Consider the following 9835-nt stretch of genomic DNA (forward strand, 5'->3'; position numbering starts at 1 on the left):
CAGTGAGGCTAGCCTTCTCCTTGCCATGCCCACAAGTTAAAACTAATTACTGCAATGGTTTTGATTTTGGTAGTTTTGGAGGTTTTTTTGGAGGGGTTGTTTATTCGTTGGTTTTTTGTTTTCTTCTGTTTTTTTGTTTGTTTGTTTGTTTGTTTGTTTGTTGCCTTGTTAGTAATAGAGAGTATGTGGTACTTTAAATCTCACACCACTGTTCCTAGTGTTCAATCTAATATAATAATGAGCCTTTCACTCTTCATTTGGAAGTTCTTGCTCAAGTCCCCTGAGTCTTGTATAGGACAAAACAAAAAACAGTGTCTGTCTGGATTTCTCCTGCAAGTGAAGGTTTACCCCAGCACTCTGAATTCCTTGATGAGACTGGGAGTTTTTTTGTTTTTGTTTTTTGTTTTTTGTTTTATCTTCAAAGGATCCTTTATTGACCAGAGCAGGACCATGGCATATATATATATATAATCGGGCAGGCAGTAATCCCTTTGCGTGCCCACCACCCCCACACTGTTTTCCTGCCCTCTGAACATGGAAGGAGGAATGGCTGCTCCACCTAGGCCACAAGGCAACATTCTCCTATAGAGGGAGAAAGAGGCTTTTATGTGGCCATTCCCTTCCCATCAGAAATCAATATACTAGCAAAGAAAACAAAATACAGAAACCAAACATTTAAATATGAAAATCCAAAGGGAATTGGGTAGAGAAACAAAAAGGAACTGGAGTTTCTTGGGAAGGGTCTCCCTTTCCCCTGCCCACTGATGGGCAAAGGGTCTGGGGTATGAGGCTCACTCTCATGTACTCTACCCAATGGTTTGTGGGGACTGTCTGGTCCTGAAGGGGAGCACAGCCTGGCACCCCCTGATGCCAGCACATTCATCAGTAATGTGTGCAGCACTGGAGACCACGTGGCTCAGGAACTTTTTCAGAGCTCTGACTTGGGCACTGCAGAAGAGGCAGATTGGACTGGGGAGAAAGCTGGCCAGCATAGCCCACTTCGGGAGGAACATGTGACCTGTGTGCAGAGTATCTTAGATGAATTCCTTCAAACTTATGGCAGCCTCATCCCTCTCAGCACTGATGAAGTTGTAGAGAAGTTGGAGGACATTTCCCAGCAGGAGTTCTTTACACCCTCCAGGAAGAGTCTGGTGCTACAACTGATCCAGTCTTTCAGAGGCTGGGAGTTTTAAGGGTAGGTTTGTTCCTTACAAATGCTACTTGATGAGCTGCCTCACAGCCTCATTTAGAAATGAATCCCATAGTTGGTGTTATTGATCTCATGGGTCCCTCAGACAGTGACACCTGGTCACCTACAATTTTCTCCATTTCTGGAAAATCGCTCTTAATAACTACAATGGGCTTGTATGAGGTGTCTGGGCATTTAACTCCCCCCAGCCATGGTTTCAAGGGGCTGACATGGGAAACAGATGTCTTTCTGTCTTTCTTCATGTCATGACAAGGCAGATTCTGGAGTGCTTTTTATGGTTCATACCTCCCCAAAGCTTCCAACCCAGGCTAACCTACCTCTCCTATTTAACTTCTCTCCTTCTTCATCTCACTTTCCCACTTCGTTACAGATTTTCTAGAAGCACTCTCTCCTATTTGTGTGTGTGTGTGTGTGTGTGTGTGTGTGTGTGTGTGTGTGTGTGTTTTACTGATGTGATGTGTGTATTTGTTTGTCTACAGGTTCTAGTACCTGTACCTGCAAGTATAGAGTCCAGAGTCAGATACTGAGTCCTTCTTCTATCTCTCTCTGACTTACTTACTTTACATGTGACCTCTTCCTGAACCTGGAGCTCTTGTTTTTGGCTAGGTTAGAAGCCAGATAGCTGCGCACATTCTCTTATCTCCACCCACTTCAGTGCTGGGTGATAGGTGCCCATGGAACTACACTCATCTTATGTGGGTGCTGGGATCTGAACACATCCCTTCATGACTACACAACAAGCACTTTTAGCCACTGAGCCATCTCTGCAACATAAAAGTACTCTCTTAATAGATTGTTTGTATAAACAACAAGAAATCCCCATTTATGTGTCTAATTTCAGGAAATAGAGTTGCATGTTGTACCTTAGTTTCTCATTCTAAACTTTGATTTAGTGCTTTCATATCCCAGAAGCTGATCATAAGATGCTGTCCTAATTTTCTTCCATCAGAATAATTAGAAATCATCTGAAGGCTTTTTAATAATCAATATTGCTTTGGCTCAAGGGAAGAAAACCTTCTAATGCCACAGCCATCTATACATTGCTCTATTTTTTTCCTTTGTCCTTGATTGCTTTCTGGCCCAAAACAGAGAGAGAAATGACCATGCTTTCCCCCCTCCCTTTGAAAATCATATATTTGAGTGTCTAACATCTAACCTTGAATACCAGTACTTTCCAGTAGATCAGGAAAGAAGATTATCTGTCACCTCCAAAAGGAAAAAGAAAATCAAGCCAAGATGTACAAATAGAAGAAAAAAATCAATTTTCTCCAGGTCACTCACCTACATCATTCCTTCAGAATAGAAACAAAACACAAGAATTTGGTTTGTTCTTTCATGCAATCTGACAGATACTGAAGCAGACAGGGAAGAATTAACTAGAGTCATCTCTAGTTTAAAAAGAGCTTTCTTGTGAGTAAATAATGTGCATTAAAAGGTCACTCCCCGACTCTTTTCACTTAGTCCTGACACGGAAAAATGTTTGATTGCCATAAAGAGCATCTTGACTTAATGTGAACCCTAGCTCACAGAGAGGTAACATTAACTTGGACAACTTGGAGAGACAATGGCAGCCTTATATGTCCCTGACCACTGAACCAGAATTTTAGAAAAGATAAAGTGAGAAAGGGCATTCTCTATAACATTCCAGGTCAGAGGTCATTTAATTATTTTTGTAAATTACCAGAGAGCAAATATTCTAGGAGATGCATGCTACCTGGTCTCAATCATAGACACTCAATACTCAACTCTTGAGAGCAACCACTGACAATACTTAAAGAGACACGAATGTATGCTTTCCAATAAAATCTTGCAGATGGACATAGAAGTTTGAATTTTGTGTGATTGTTATACAACACAAAATAATTCTCTTGAATTTTTTTAACTATATAGAAAGATGAAGCTTTCTATATAAAGTTCCTAGATTATGGTCCATATAAAAAAACAGAATGTGGGCCAGATGTGGGCTGTGGTTCAATAATTCCTAGATTGCTCTTCAATTATAAGTTGCAATACCTAATTTATTCAGGAGTAGAGGATGATTAGTGAACTTAAAATGTTAAAGAATGGAATTATAGTATAAGAATGTTTATCTTATCAAACTTCTTTAAAACATACACATACACACACACACACACACACACACACACACACACACATACATGTGAACACACACCAGGTTTTTTATCCTCATGGGGCCATGACTTTTATTTTATCTGAAGCCTGCCAACTGCAACTCAAAATGGCCTCCTTTAGCACTTTGCCTCAAGTTTCTAGCCAAATGAGGATTGAAGCTATGTGCAAATTCATTCAAGATGCAGAGTGTTTCTAGCCTTTACAAGTCTTTCTAATCTTTGATACTTATGCCACCCACATTTTTTGACAGCAGTGTTTAACTAACTTGCCTTTATGAGATGTTTTCTAAAATACCCAACTCAGCATTTTTCTTTCTTATTGAATTGTGTAGAGCAGTGGTTCTCACCCTTCCTAGTTCTGACACCCTTTAATAGAGTTCCTCATGTTGTGGTGACTCCCAACCATAAAATTATTTTGTTGCTTCTTCATAACTGTGATTTTTTACTGTGATGAATCCTAATGTAAGTATTTGATATGTGACTCCCAAAGGGGTTGAGAATTGCTGATATACAGGTTATGACAAAGAAAAGTAGCATAAGTGGCCAAAAGCAAATGCCTTGAACTCTTGGTAAGCATAGAGATCAAGGTTTGAGAAATCTCTCTCTCTCTCTCTCTCTCTCTCTCTCTCTCTCTCTCTCTCTCTCTCTCTCTCTCTCTCTTTCTCTGTGTGTGTGTGTGTGTGTGTGTGTGTGTGTGTGTTTATGTTGATACATGCATATATGTTGTTGAGAGATTATACTAGAAACAGTCTATCAGGCATTGGACATCCAGTGGGCACTAAACATCAGTGGATAACTTATAAGGAAGACAGTATCAATGAATCTAGCAGGCAGTTGAGTAGCACATCCCAATTTCTGTTCATGCTATTTGAAATTTCATATGAGGATTAAGGATGGTGCAATGTCTCTAGATATTTTCATTTAAAGAAACTTGCTAGTGCAATTACATTTCCTATGATTTAAAGCACGCCTAGCTTCCTGTAAGATAAAATATCTGTTATTGCACTCCTTAACAGAGATATAAGATGAATTTCAGTGTTTGCCCATGATCTGGGAGACACATATGCCAGAAGGGCATCAGTGCTTTGCTGCAGGCATTGGTAGGTTTTCCTTGGAAGAGCAGTGGGAATGTGTTTTGTGGATGGAAATTAGTATACCTTCTCAAAGTATATTATTATGATAAGAACATAATCATGAAGTCATAGTCAAAATATACTGGAATGAGGCAAAGGGGAATTAGAGAAGAAGAATACAGGAGTGGTCCCAACAAAAGATTTGCCACACTTAGCTGGGCGTGTTGGTACACACCTTTAATCCCAGCACTTGGGAGGCAGAGGCAGGCAGATTTCTGAGTTTGAGGCCAGCTTGGTCTACAGAGTGAGTTCCAGAACAGCCAAGGCTACACAGAGAAACCCTGTCTCGAAAAAAAAAATGCCACACTTTATAAAACAAATGAATCATTCCTCTAACACTTAAATTTGAATACTTTTATCTTTTCCAATGAGTACACTCCAGGTTAAAAAAAAAACTAATTCACACCTTTTAAATGAATATATATCTTCCTAGATCTCTGCAGTAAAATAATGACTTCCTCTGTAGTTAATATTTACTCTCTTCTCATGAAATGAAAGTATATTTAGCCTTCATTTCATTGAATTTTACATATCCCTGCTGAAACTTAAATGTTTCTCAAAGGATGCTATGCCAATTCTTACCTGAAAGGATTTCTAATTCATATTATCTTTAACACTAAAAGGACCTGAGGTACCTACGAAGAGAATGATCAACATTTGATTAGGCAAACCTCTAATTAGACCTCAATTCTCATGTTTTTTTTTTAAATCTTCAGACTTTCAAATGTAGCTGAAGTCTCTTGTAATACTTTTGATAAATACATATTACAATGCATATCAGCTATACTAAAACTTTTTGAAGGAGCTGGGTATGGGGATGAGAGGGCCCAATGCCCGACTTGATCTTATAATGTTCATTTTAGCAGAAAAAAAAAAAAAAAAACATGATGGCAGGAGCTTGAAAGCAGCGGGTCACATTATGCCTGAAGTCGGGAAACAATGAATGTTTGTGTTTAGCTGGCTTTCTTACTTATTTTTCCTTTTGCATTAAAAAATTTATCTATTCATGTTACATCCCAATTGCAGTCACCCCCTTTTCCCAGTTCCACCCTCACACTAATACTTAATTTTTGAGATTATAGTTACATCATTTCTTCCTTTCCATTCCTCTTCCAAACCCTTCCATATGCTCTTCCTTGCTCTCTTTCAAATTCATGGTCTCCTTTTCATTAATTGTTGTCATAAATGTATATGTATAATCTATCTATCTATCTATCTATCTATCTATCTATCTATCTATCTATCTATCTCAGTGCTTGCCTGATCAAGTGTTGATCATTCTCTTGGTGGATACCTTTTAGTGTTAAAGACAATATGAACCGAAATGATCCTTTCAGGTAAGACTTGGCATACCATCCTTTGACAAGAACATTTAAATTTCAGTAGCAATATGTAAAATTCAATGCAATGAAGGCTAAATATAATTTCATTTCTTGAGAAGAGAGCACACACACATACACACACACATACAAATATATTCCTAAACATGACTGGCTCAATCTGTATAATGTTACTTGTATGTATGTTTTCAAGGGTGACCATTTGGTATAGGATAGTTAATTGGTATTATCTTCTCTACAGAAGACCATTTCTCCGACTCTCAGAATCCTTTAGTTGTCTGTAATTGTTTGTGCAGGGTTGAGGCCTCTGGTCCTTCTCCACCCACTTTGGTATGTCTATTGCTATTATTCTTGTTAAGTTTATATTTAGTTAATCAAGTTGGTGAGAGCATGAGTGTAGCTTCTGACATTGCTAGAAAATAGTCTCACAGCAAATTCATTGTTCTTTCATATATTACAGCCTGACAGCAGTTTCTTCTTCCCCTCTCCCCACCCACTCCTTCTCCATTCCCCCACCCCCCAAAAGAGGGCAGGCCTCCCAGGTATGTCAACCGGACATAGAATATCAAGGTGCAATAAGACTAGGCACCTCCCCTTGTATCAAGGCTGGATAAGGCAGCCCAGTAAGAAGATAAGTGGCCTTAAAGACAGAAAAAGAGTCAGAGATATAGCTGCTTCCACTATTAGGCATTTCACAAGAAGTCTGAGCTACACAACCATAACATATATGTAGAAGTTAGGCCCATACAGGCTCTTTGGCTGTTGGTTCAGTCTCTGTGAAGCCCTATGATCTCCACCTAATATTTGGCTGTGCATCTCTTCATCTGTTTCCATTAGTTGCTGGATGAAGCCTCTCTGGTGACAGCTATGCTAGGCACCTGTCTACAATTATAGTAGAATATCATTAGGAAACATTTCATTGACTTAAAAAAAAAACCTGGTTGTGTGTAGTTCTCTCCTAGGCCTCTGGCTCCTGGATCTCAGGCAGTATCAGGAATGGGCTGCCTCTTGTGGCATGTGGCATGGGTCTCAGTCATTGGTTTGCTACTCCCACGATTTCTTTGCTTCCTTTACCCCTGCACATCTTGCAAGCAGGACAAATTATAGATAGAAGGTTCTGTGCCTGGGTTATTATTACCTGTTATTTTGTTGTTGTTTGTGGTGAAGGTAGTGTGTGTGTGTGTGTGTGTGTGTGTGTGTGTGTGTGTGTGTGTGCAAGCATGTACTCACATGCTAGAGCACACACTTTCTTTCTTTCTTTTGGTTTTGTTGTTGTGTAGTTATTAATTTCCTGTGTTTTCATTGGTGTAATAGCCTCCACAGGATATAGTATTTCTTCTAGTACCTTCTGTAGGATTGGATTTGTGGATAGACAGTGTTTAAATGTGACTTCTGCATGGAATATCTTGCTTTCTCCATGTATGATTATTGAAAATTTTGCTGGTATAGCAGTTTGGACTGGCATCTGTGTTCTTTTAGAGTTTGCAAGACATCCGTCCAATGCCTTCTGGGTTTTAGAGTCACTATTGAGAATTCAAATGTAATTCTAATAGCTCTGCCTTTATATGTTACGTGGTCTTTTTCCTTTACACCTCTTAATACTCTTTGTTCTGTAAGTTTAATGTTTTAATCATTATGTGGCAGATGGTGGGGGAGGTGGGGGAGGTGAGAGACTTTGTTTTCTGGTCAAACTTTTTTTTCTCAAGCTTCTTGTACCTTTTAAGTCATTTTCTTCTTAAGATTAGAAAATTTTCCATATCCAGGGATCCACCCCATAATCAGCATCCAAACGCTGACACCATTGCATACACTAGCAAGATTTTATCGAAAGGACCCAGATGTAGCTGTCTCTTGTGAGACTATGCCGGGGCCTAGCAAACACAGAAGTGGATGCTCACAGTCAGCTAATGGATGGATCACAGGGCTCCCAATGGAGGAGCTAGAGAAAGTACCCAAGGAGCTAAAGGGATCTGCAACCCTATAGGTGGATCAACATTATGAACTAACCAGTACCCCGGAGCTCTTGACTCTAGCTGCATATGTATCAAAAGATGGTCTAGTTGGCCATCACTGGAAAGAGAGGCCCATTGGACACACAAACTTTATATGCCCCAGTACAGGAGAATGCCAGGGCCAAAAAGAGGGAGTGGGTGGGTAGGGGAGTGGGGGTGGGTGGGTATGGGGGACTTTTGGTATAGCACTGGAAATGTAAATGAGCTAAATACCTAATAAAAATGGAAAAAAAAAAAGATTAGAAAATTTTCTTCTACGAATTTGTTAAAAATAGTTTCTGTTTCTTTGAGTTCTGATTCCTCTCCTTCTAATCTTACTATTCTTAGATTTGTTCTTTTCATAGTGTTCCAGATTTTCTGAATGTTTTGGGTCAGGGATATTTTAGATTTAACATATGTTTCTTTGTATCAATTTCTTCTATTTTTATCTTCTATGTGATTCTCTCTTCCATATCTTGTATTTTGATGGTGATGCTTGCATTTGTATTTTCTGTTCATTACCTAGATTTTCCATCACCAGGATTCCCTCAGTTGTGTTTTCTCTATTGCTTATATTTCTGTTTTCAGATCTTAAATACTTCTACATATTTCCTTCACCTGTTTGCTTTTTAAATTTTTCTTATTTATTGGATATTTTCTTTATTTACATTCCAACTGTTATCTCCTTTCTTGGTTTTTCCTCCTAAAAACACTCTCACCTTTTCCCTCCTCCCTCAACCTGCTCCCCAACCCACCCACTCCTGCTTCCTGGACCTGGAATTCCCCCACACTGGGGCATAGAGCTTTCATAAGACAAAGGGCCTCTCTTCCCATTGATGTCCATCTAGGCCATCCTCTGCTGCATATGCAGCTGGAGGCATGAGTCCCACCATGTGTGCTCTTTGGTTGGTAGTTTAGTCCCTGGGAGCTCTGGGGGTATTGCCTAGTTCATATTGTTGTTTCTCCTATGGGGCTGCAAACCCTTTCAGACCCTTGGGTCCTTTTTCTAGCTCCTTCATTCGGGGATCCTATGCTCAGTAAAATGGATGGCTGTGAGCATCTACCTTTGTATTTGTAAGGCACTGGCAGGGCCTCTCAGGAGAGAGCTACTTCAGGCTCCTGTCAGCAAGCACTTGTTGACATTCACAACAGTGTCTGGGTTTGGGGATTATAAATGGGATGGATCCCCAGGTGAGTCAGTCTCCAGATGGTCATTTCTTCAGTCTCTAAACCATAATTTGTCTCTGTAACTCCTTCCATGGGTGTTTTGTTCTCCTCTTCTAAGATGGATAGAAGTATCCACACTGTGGTCCTCCTTCTTGAGTTTTATGTGGTTTGTGAATTATTTCTTGGGTATTCCAAGCTTCTGGACTTCTGGGATAATGTCCACTAATCAATGAGTGCATATCATGTGTGTTCTTTTGTGGTTGGGTTACCTAACTCAGGATGATATCCTCCAGATCCATCCATTTGCCTATGAATTTCATAAATTCATTGATTTTAATAGCTGAGTAGTACTCCATTGTGTAAATGTACATTTTCTGTATCCATTTCTCTGTTGAGGGACATCTGGGTTCTTTCCCATTCTTACCTCCTTGTACAAAGCTCAAGTCCAAGTAGAACAAGGACCTTCACATGAAACCAGATACAGTGAAACTTATAGAAGAGAAAATGGGGAAGAGCCTTGAACATATGGGCACAGGGGAAAAATTGCTGAACAGAACACCAGTGGCTTGTGATATAAGATCAAGAATCAACAAATGGAACCTCAGAAAATTGCTAAGCTTCTGTAAGGCAAAGGACACTGTCAAGTAGACAAAAAGGTCACCAACATATTGGGAAAAGATCTTCACCAATCCTACATCTGTTAGAGGGCAATTATCCAATATATATAAAGAACTCAAGAAGTTAGACTTCAGAGAAACAAATTACCCTATTAAAAAGTGGGGTACAGAGCTAAACAAAGAATTCTCAACTGAGGAATACCAAATGGCTGAGAAGCACCTAAAAAATGTTCAACATCTTTAGT

General features: G+C 39.5%; 1 pseudogene; it reads left to right on the forward strand.

Annotated features, from left to right (window-relative positions):
- Positions 777-1187, forward strand: Gm15236 (predicted gene 15236; annotated as a pseudogene).

This window comes from Mus musculus, chromosome X, assembly GCF_000001635.26.
Source record: "Mus musculus strain C57BL/6J chromosome X, GRCm38.p6 C57BL/6J".
Taxonomy (NCBI): domain Eukaryota; kingdom Metazoa; phylum Chordata; class Mammalia; order Rodentia; family Muridae; genus Mus; species Mus musculus.